The following is a 10,591-nucleotide window of genomic DNA, read 5'->3' on the forward strand; positions in this document are numbered from 1 at the left end:
TCCTCCTGTGCCATGCCTGCCTGGATACTACCATGCTCCCACCTTGATGATAATGGACTGAACCTCTGAACCTGTAAGCCAGCCCCAATTAAATGTTGCTTTTTATAAGACTTGCCTTGGTCATGGTGTCTGTTCACAGCAGTAAAACCCTAACTAAGACACCCACCAATGGAGAAGTTCTTCTTTCTCCACACCATTGCCAGTGTCTGCTGTCACCTGAGATTTTAATCTTAGCCATTCTGAATGGTGTGAAGTGCAATCTCAGGGTCATTTTGATTTGCATTTCCCTGATGACTAAAGATGTTGAACATTTCTTTAGGTGTTTCTCAGCCATTTGGTATTCCTCAGTTGAGAATTCTTTGTTTAGCTCTGTACTCCAATTTTTAATAAAGTTATTTGGTTATCTGCACTCTAACTTCTTGAGTTCTTTGTATATATTGTATATTAGCCCTCTGTCAGATGTAGGGTTGGTAAAGATATTTTCCCATTTTGTAGGTTGATGTTTTGTCCTATTGACAGTGTCCTTTGCTTATAGAAGTTTTTCAACTTTATGAGATCCTATCTGTCAACAGCTGATCTTAGAGCCTGAGCTATTGGTATTCTGTTCAGGAAGTTTTTCCCTGTGCCAATGTGTTCAAGGCTCTTTCCCAATTTCTCTTCTAATAAACAAAGGGCTCTTAAAAGAGAAAACTCAAATTATTGAGAATTGTTTAAAATCCATTGTCATCAGGAAACTTCAATTCAAAACTAGTTTGAGATTTCATCTTACACCCTTTGGAATGGCTATGATAAATAAAAAAACGATGCCAGCTTATGCTCTTGAAGATTTGAATTAAAGAAATGACAACTTGTATAGCTGCTATAGAAATCAGTATGACTGTTCCTCAGTAAGATGGAAATCAATTGACCTCAAGTTCCATCTACACTACTCTTGGGCATATACCCAGTGGATGCTAAATCCTACCACAGAGACACTTGATTCTCTATGTTGATTGCTATTTTTTTCATAATAGTCAGTAATTAGAAACAAACTATCTGTTCCTCAACATATGCATAGTTAAAGAATATCTGATTTATTAATATCTGATTAAATCAGATATTAAAGAATATCTGATTTATTAAGCTATTAAACAAAATGAGCCGGTAGTGGTGGTGCACGCCGGTAGGATTTGCTGAAGGAGGCAGAGGCAGGAGGATCACGAGTTCGAGGCCAGCCTGTGCTACACATTATTTGCCGGGCGTGGTGGCGCACGCCTTTAATCCCAGCACTCGGGAGGCAGAGGCAGGCGGATTTCTGGGTTCGAGGCCAGCCTGGTCTACAAAGTGAGTGCCAGGACAGCCAGGGCTACACAGAGAAACCCTGTCTCGAAAAACCAAAAAAAAAAAAAAAAAAAAAAAAGATTGACAAATAACAGGAGAGACAAAGTCCCAACTGGACATTTCTTATCATCTAATGAAGGCTGAAGTACTAGAAATGAGTTACATCTAATTATGCTGTAGGGCAAAAGAGTCCTTTCAGAATCCCCAATCAGCTCAAGCTGTGACTAAGCCTATGGATTACTCTTTCACAAGATGATGGCAAGACCTTATTGCTAAAAACAACACCTATACTACTCATTGAACCTGGAGAAATTGAGCTCATGCTTTTCTAGAACCTTTACCCATAAAGATATGATTCTTAGTATATAGGAAGGCACTTCACATTCTACCAAAAGTGAAACATAATAAGTAATCCAATCATAAAACCTTTGATCTATACCTATATCCTGACTACAAGATATGTTAGCAATAGTATAACAAATTAAAAAATGGGGTATAGAACTAAACTGAGAATTCACAACTGAGGATTCTTGAATGGCTGAGAAGCACCTAATGAAATGTTCAAAGTCTTTAGTGATCAGGGAAATGCAAATCAAAATGACCCTGAGATTCCACTTTTTACCAATCAGAATGATTAATATCAAAACCTCAGGGGATAGCACATGTTATATAGGTTGTGGAGAAAGAGGAACACTCCTCCATTGCTGGTAGCGTTGCAAACTGGTACAACAACTCTAGAAATCAATCTGAAGTTTCCTCAGAAAATTGGAAATTGATCTACCTGAAGATGCAGCTATACCACTCTTGGGAATATACCCAAAAGATGCCCCACCATGCCACAGGGGTACGTGTTCCACTATGTTCATAGCTGCCTTATTTGTGATTATTTGTGATAACCAGAAGCTGGAAACAACCTAGATGTTCCATGACAGAAGAATGGATACAGAAATGTGGTTTATTTACACAATGGAATACTACTCACCTGTTAAGAACTAGAGCATTCTGAGTTTTGCAGGCAAATAGATGGAACTACAAAATATCATCTGAGGTAATGCAGACCTGAAAGGACATGCATTGTATGTACTCACTAATAAGTAGATATTATCCAAAAAAAAAAAGGTATAGAATACCCAAGATACAGTCCACAGACCTCAAAAAGGTCAACAAATTGTAAGGACACCTCAGTCCCACTTGAGAGAGAGAAGAAAGTAATCACAGATATGAAGAGAGGGAGGGACTTGGAGGGAAAGTGGACAGGGGAAGGAGTTGGTGGGGGAGAGAAGGGAACCTGATCTGGTCTTGGATGAGGGAAAAAGACTGAAACCCTGAGGGTCAGCAGAAAGAACGGAAACAGGCAACCTTTGGGAGGTAGGAGTTAAAGAAAGGGGACTCCAGAATGCACTAGAGACCTGGGAGGTGAGAGACTCTCAGGACTTAAAGGGAGGGACCTTAGATGAAATCCCTGACAGTAGGGTGAGGAAACATAGAGCCTACCTTCAGCAGGAAGACAGGGCATCAAATGGGGGGGGTGGCATCAGACATTCACAACTCTGACCCATAATTGTTCCTGTCTTAAAGAATTATATGGATGGAAATGGAGAGGATCCTGAGGAAGAGAAGGACCAGCAATAGGCCCAACGTGGGATCCAGCACAAAGGGAGGTCCCAAAGCCTGACACTATCACTGAGGCTATGGAGTGCTCACAAAAGGGGACCTAGCATGACCGCACACAAGACCCAACAAACAGCTGAAAGAGTCAGAGGTAGATAGTTGCACCCAACCAATGGACAGAAGCAGCTGACCCCTGTTCTTGAATTAGGGAAAGACTGAAAGAAGCTGAGGAGAAGGGCAACCCCGTAGCAGGACCAGCAGTCACAATTAATCTGGACCCCTGAGATCTCTCTAACACTGTACCACCAAACAGACAGCATACACCAGGTTATATGAGGCCCCCAACACATATACAGCAGAGGACTGCTGGGTCTATGTTCATTCAGAGATGATGCACCTAACCCTAAAGAAACTGGAGGCCCCAGGGAGTTTAGAGGTCAGGAGGGGTGGAGACAGGTGGTGGGGAGTAGGTAAGTGATGTGGAGTAGTAAGAGGGTGGACGGTGGGCGGGGAATAAAATATGGAGTGTAATATAAACAAATAAAGAAACTCAAAAGAAAGAAAGAAAAAATTATTTCTAATAAAACAAATAAAAGTCAACCCTATTTAGAACAATAAATACAATGAAAATTTAACAATAACAACAAAAAAAGGATAACCAATCAAACCATGAAGCTTTGCACTCCCTCTTTCCAGTCAGTGCCAAGTGATGGGCATCTCTAGGGACAACTGGCACATGCACTGCAATATCGGGGGTAAGAGAAAACCATTCCACAAGAAGTGGAAGTATGAGCTGAGATGGCCTGCTGCCAACACTAAAATTGGCCTTCACAGTATACACACAATATGAGTTTGAGGAGGCAATAAGAAGTACTATGTCCTGAGATTGGATGTGGGAAACTTTTCTTGGTGCTCTGAGTGTTGTACTCACAAAACAAGGATCATTGATGTTGTCTACAATCCATCCAATACTTAGCTTGTTTGCATCAAGACCCTGGTGAAGAAATGCATTGTGCTTATTGACAGTACACTGTACCAGCAGTAGTATGAGTCCCACTATGCAATGTCCCTGGACTGCAAAAAGGGGGCCAAGTGAACTCTTGAGGAGGAAGAGCCTTTAAACAAAAACGATCAAAGAAGATTCAAAAAAATTCGATGGAAGGAAAAATAATGCCAACATCAGCACTCTTCTGCAGGAGTAGTTCCAGCAGGGCAAGTTTCTTGCCTATATTGCTTCAAGACCAGGCCAGTGTGGCAGAGCAGATACTTATGTGCAAGGAGCTGGAGTTCTATCTGCAGAAGACAAAAACTCAGAAAGGCAAATAAGTCATCCTTCATAGCTCATGTAATAAGGGTGTTTGTTGTAATAATAATAATAATATCTGATTTGACTTAAATCCCACTCCATTAGATGTAACCAATACTTGACAATGCTACATTGACCAAGATCTTGACACTAGATAATCCAGGAACCTAGGGGAAAACAAATGCTACTTTTCTATTAAAGGTTCATAGCAATAAGTTGACTGCTAATGACATTCTACTATATTCATTGATCAGTGCCTTGCTCACCCATTAGCAGATAGGAATAAGTACAGAAACTGACAGAGAGTGAAAAACCTTAGAACACTTATCCTTAAGTAGGATGTCTCAATCAAATTATTACACTTAGTACTCAGGAAACACTGCAGAAGAAGAGGCAGAAAAAATATATCAGTCAGAGGGGCTAGAAAACACAAAGGAAGAAAAAGCCCTGTAAACCAATAAGACTGACACAAATTTAAACTCACAGAGACTTGAGCAGTATACACATTGCCTGCATGAGTCTGTGCCAAATGGTGTCCCATTGTTGAAAGGGGAAGTTGACACGTGCCTGCACCTCTAATCCAAGAGAGCCTCATTAGTGAAACAAACTGTTCATAAGGTTAGTCCACATGCCTAGCAATAGATGACCAACAGAAAACAACCTTAATGTTATTGTTAGGAACTCCTTCTCTCATGAAGTGTCAGACCTTTTTAAAATACTTTTATTTTTTATTTTAATTTTTAAAAAATGTTTCCTCTCTCTTTCTCTCTCTCTCTCTCTCTCCTACATGTCCTTTGTATATGAATTATGACTCCTGACTTTTTATGTTTTTATGGGATTCCTGAGTATGGGAATGAGTGAACTCTGTATCTATACCTTTCTCTTGTGTCTTGTCTTGGGCTTTTTTTCCCTTCTATTTATTTTGTCCTATTTGATTTGATTGTTTTTTTTTTTTCCGATTTTTTTTTATTATACCATTAGAAACCTGTTTCTCTTCTATTGAGAGACAGAAAGGGGATGGGGAGGCAGTAAGAAACTGAGAGGAGAAGAGAGAGAGAACTGTAATCAGCATATATTGCATAAAGAAATATTTACAATAAAAGAAATGAAAAGAAGGAAAATCAGTCTGAGAAGACATGGACAAGTTGGTAAGCATCATTTTTCTATGATATCTGCACCAGTTCTTGTCTCCATATTAATGCTCAGACTATAAGCTGTAAGATAAAACTCATTGTCACTCTTCTCAAAAGAGACTCAGTCTAACTTATTTCTGTGAAGTGTGTGAGTGTCAAATAAAATACTAGACAAAAATGATATCCTGAAGTAAAATAAAAACTGTAAAATCTTCATATTTTAATTGTCTATTGATAATATCATGTTTTAAATGATGACAATCCTCATAATTTTATTATGCATTCCTATTTATTTCAAGGCAATCACCAGCTATTTACTAATAGTTACAGTATTAGAGATCTACAGTATTTGAGTATCATGACTGCCCTCTGAAAGACCCAACAATCTGCTGAAAGACTAAGATGCAGATATTTGAACCCAACCAGTGAACAGAAACTGCTGACCACTGTTATTGAATTAGGGAAGGCTGAAAGAGGCTGAAGAGGAGGGCAGCCCTATAGTAGGACCAGCAATCTCAAATAATCTGGACCCTGAGATTTCTCAAACACTGGACCATCAAACAGACAGCATACACCAGCTAATATGAGGCCTCTAACATATACACAGCAGAGGACTGCCAGGTCTGGGTTCAGTTAAAGAAGATGTACCTAACCCTCAAGAGACTGGAGGCCCCAGGGAGTTTAGAGGTCTGGTGATATTGTGGCAGTGGGGATAGCCTCGTGGAGACAGGTGGGCAGGGAAGATATTTGGGATGTGAAAGAGTCAGAGGGTGGACCCAGAAGCAAATAAAATCTGGGTAATAATAATAATAATAATAATAATAATAATAATAATAATAATAAGTAAATTATAATAAAAAGAAAACAAATTGAAATATAAAGTAAACAAATAACTGTTAATTATTTATATTTTAATTATCTTTTGATATTACAAGGTTTTAAATAAAGGAATTCACTAATTGTTTCTTTGCCATATACTTTAGTGTAATTTGGAAGTTTGTGGTTGAAAGCACTTTCATGTGTGATCATAAAAGGATTACTCAAGAAAACGAACAAAAGGAAAAAAGTTAATTGATCTTTCATCATAATATTAATAATATCATATTGTTAGGAATCTTAGGAATCTAATGTTATATATCATATATAACACACCTTAAATCATATAGTATTACTAATCTGAATTTTTATAGACATATATGTTCTTCCACTGGCCATCTTTCTCCTTCAAATAGTCCCTTTCTGTTTACAGGTCATATGTAGTTAAATCTAGAGTTTATACATGAAAGTAACATGTGGAATTGGCTTTTTTCTTTGCTTATTACTTTTTCTTGTTATTTATTTATTGATTTTTAAAGACAAGCTTATTCTTTGTAACCCAGTCTTACCTCAATCTCAGTTTCACCATCTTAGCCTTGGGAAAGCTGGAGTTTTATCAATATATCTAGCACCTTCTTAGATCTTTAATACTGAAACTATTAGGAGTTAGCTGGTAGTTTCCTTGAAATAAATAGGAATACACATAAACTTATGAGGATTGTGATCATTTAAAACATGGTATTGTCAATAGACAATTAACATCTAAAGATATAATTATTAGGGTCATATAGTGTTTCCATTTTCTTCTATGCCATTTTTCCATTTATTTTATGCATATTTGATTCTCAGTCTTGCACTTGTACTTGGTAGGCCCAGAGTAGTTGTTAGGAACTTTATGTATGATGCTATTAAGCAATAAACTCTGAAAGTTTTTTTTTATATCTATATTACTTAAGTTAAATTAGAACTGTAGAGTGCAGCTAATAGAGTATTTCTCCAAATCAGTGATTTTCATCCTTCCTAACGCTGTCACACATTTAAAAATTCAAACTATAAAATTATTTTAGTTGATACTTTACTACTGTAATTTTGCTACTGCTATGAATCATAATGAGAATATCTGACATGCAGAATATTGATATGCCAAACCTGTGAAAATATCATTTGACCCCCTTTAGACACTGTAGCCTGCAGGCTGAGAACATCAGCTCTAAATAAATGTCAAGTATTTAGTGTGCCATGTCTTATGATATGTAGAAATTTATTTTGCTTTATAAAAAAATGAAAACTGTATGTAAGCCTATGTGGATTGAAAGTAGAAAAAAGTAAATGTATATCAATAGCATTTACATAATAAAAACCACTAAAACTATGTGGCATAAACATAGACATTGCAGTGAAAGGAACCTTATACATATATAAAAATACTAAAAGAAATGTACAAAAGATAGAGTAGAAATAAATATAAATAGCACTATTTCAAAGGTAAAAAAATCAATAAAGACAAATGAGAATGTTCTTATGGATGAAGCCATTTTGTCTCAAGTGTCAGGCCAACATTGGTCAAACAATGCTAATTGAATTGTTTAAATTTTAATGAATTGTTTAACTGTTTCTGTGGACATAGCTCAAGGTTTAATTGACAAAATTATAACATTATTAGAAAGAACATTGCAGCAGAAAGTGTTCAGACTTTGATGTTCTAAAGGCTTAGAATTGAATACAAACCAATACCACCACTTAACTCTGACTGGATCATATTGAACAAATTTCTTTATTTCTCTGATTTTTCTTATCTGAGGATCTCTAATGGCTCATTACTAGAGGATACACTGTAATTTTTATTTAGCTTAATTATAATCCATTCACAGTATTTGTGTTAAGATTAATTGCTTATTACTTAATAAGAATGTTATATAGCAGAACAAGCAATGGGCTAAAAATCAGATGACCTGATAGCTCTAATAACTATGATATATTAAAGAAGTTGGTTCCCTACACTGGAGTTGCATTTTCTTATTTAATTAGACAAGGAAGAAAAATTGGATGCACTTTTAATTTATCATTTGTTGATAATTAATGTACACACCATAGTTCTATATTTGCAGCTATGAGACTGATAACTATTTGATGATGTTAGAAGGTTTTTTTTTTTTACTAAATATACTAACTAATCATACTTGTGCATAGATATAGATAGATAGATAGATAGATAGATAGATAGATAGATAGATAGATAGATAGATAGATAGATAGAGATACAGATATAGATTCAAAATATCTTGGCAAAAATCCTAACTACACCACTTAAATGCTGAGAGTTTACATATTTATGTAATTAGTATATCACTTTTCCCAATGGGTGTTGGTTTTATATTGGTGTATTGGCAGCTTACTAAAGGCTATATCACTGAAGAAAAAAAAATGACATACACACATGACCCAGATACTAATCACTGATAGCTTTTCAGGTAAGAGTGAGACCTCATGTGCCAGCATCAGATTTTTAAAAAGAATGTTATTTTATCCAAATACATTTATTTCCATTTTATTATTATTTAGAAAATATATTAAAAATGTCTTGCTAAGAGATGATGTGTTGACAGCACTCGGGAGGCAGAGGCAGGCGGATTTCTGAGTTCGAGGCCAGCCTGGTCTACAAAGTGAGTGCCAGGACAGCCAGGGCTACACAGAGAAACCCTNTGGTCTACAAAGTGAGTGCCAGGACAGCCAGGGCTACACAGAGAAACCCTGTCTCGAAAAAACCAAAAAAAAAAAAAAAAAAAAAAAAAAAAGAGATGATGTGTTGAATGAGAGCATTTTAGTCAGGACAGAATAAAAAGTCATATTGGATTCTCCTAGTAGTCATGACAGCCACAATAGATTAGTACAGTTATTGTTTGTTTTATGAAAATGGTAATGGATCTATGGACTATCCCTAAGGGTGAAGAAAGGGAGTCTTAGAAGACTGTCATCTGAAATTACTTCTCTAGCTATATGTGATCTTGGGATATGCTGGACTATATAAAAATCAGAAGGTTGATTAAAAGTAGGACTCAGTGATACAAATTGCACAAATGCACCATCTGTTACAGGGTAGGATTTCATGATTCAGTGACTTGTGATCATAAACATTTCAGTTAAAATCCTTTCTCCTTGCTCTGATGAAATATGTAGCTTTGTTTGTCTTTTGTGACTTTCTAAGCTGCTTATACATTTGCTTGAATCATACCTGGAAAGCTGAGCATAACATAAGGTTAGTTCACAAAGTCTGGAAAGTCATTTTGAAATACTTCTCTTATACTACAAATATTAAGTAAAGAAACTATTGACTATGCTGGCATTCTATGCTAATATATTCTAACCAGAATTTTTTCATAACTTTCTGCTATGTAAAGATATTCCTGATGACCCCTCTATTTGCTCTTTATACCCCATCCCCATATGTTGGGAGAAGCACTAAAAAAGAACCCATCAACTCTCTGTATCCCTGATTCTCTAAACCCTCCAACTCTCCAGCAGAGTTGGACAGTGCTCCCGAGCTCCTGCCTCTGACAACTTTCTAAAGCTAGTTCCTGCAGCACCTGACTCTTGTCACTGGAGCTGCTAGTTCCCTCTCTGTCATCAGCAGTCCCATATTCCAGTAACCAAATTCCATCCTGAAACTCTGAGATACTCTCCAAGATGAAATTTTTAATCACTTTTCTCTCAAGACCTTCAGGCTTTGAAGGAAGCTTGCCAGGCCATTGAGAGGATGGTGAAAGTAATCCAGTCATTGCCCATTTCTGAACCATTCACCAGTTACACCAAGGTTACTTGGTTTGGATTAAGAGAATCCCTACTTATTCTCTGCAAACTGCCTGAAAAGGATCCTACACAGTTATTCTCACCACCCTACTTGCTGTGAAAGTGGCTAGTGTTATCCCCAGGATTTATCATTCCCAACTAAATAAGGCTGCTGAGGATGATGTCAGATGTAGCATCACTTGAACACTTGACCCATTAAAGATAAGACAAACCTGATATCATTAACCCAGAATAATATTCTCATCCTTTTCCTTTTCCTTTTCCTTTCCCTCTTAATGGGGACAGGAGTCTACACCCCTCACTAACCCCTATCTGGTCTGGAATTGAAAATTAGGAGTAACAGACACAGAGAAAGTAATAGTCAGTCTTCCCATGGATGAGCAACCCATTCTATATAGACCTTTCTTCTTTCATGTACACTTTTGTTTGGAACTTGGTTAAATTCCAGGAAGTAGGTTATCTATCATTTGGGATGGAGGGAGGGAGGGAGAGAGAGAGAGAGAGAGAGAGAGAGAGAGAGACAGAGAGAGAGAGACAGAGACAGAGACAGAGAGACAGAGAGACAGAGAGACAGAGACAGAGAGACAGAGACAGAGAC

At 37.1% G+C, this 10,591-nt stretch overlaps 1 pseudogene; it reads left to right on the top strand.

The window, feature by feature from the left end:
* Positions 1-3,640: 3,640 nt before the first annotated feature.
* LOC110287430 lies at positions 3,641-4,257 on the top strand (annotated as a pseudogene).
* Positions 4,258-10,591: the final 6,334 nt, after the last annotated feature.

The sequence above is a fragment of the Mus caroli genome, chromosome X, assembly GCF_900094665.2.
Source record: "Mus caroli chromosome X, CAROLI_EIJ_v1.1, whole genome shotgun sequence".
Lineage (NCBI taxonomy): Eukaryota > Metazoa > Chordata > Mammalia > Rodentia > Muridae > Mus > Mus caroli.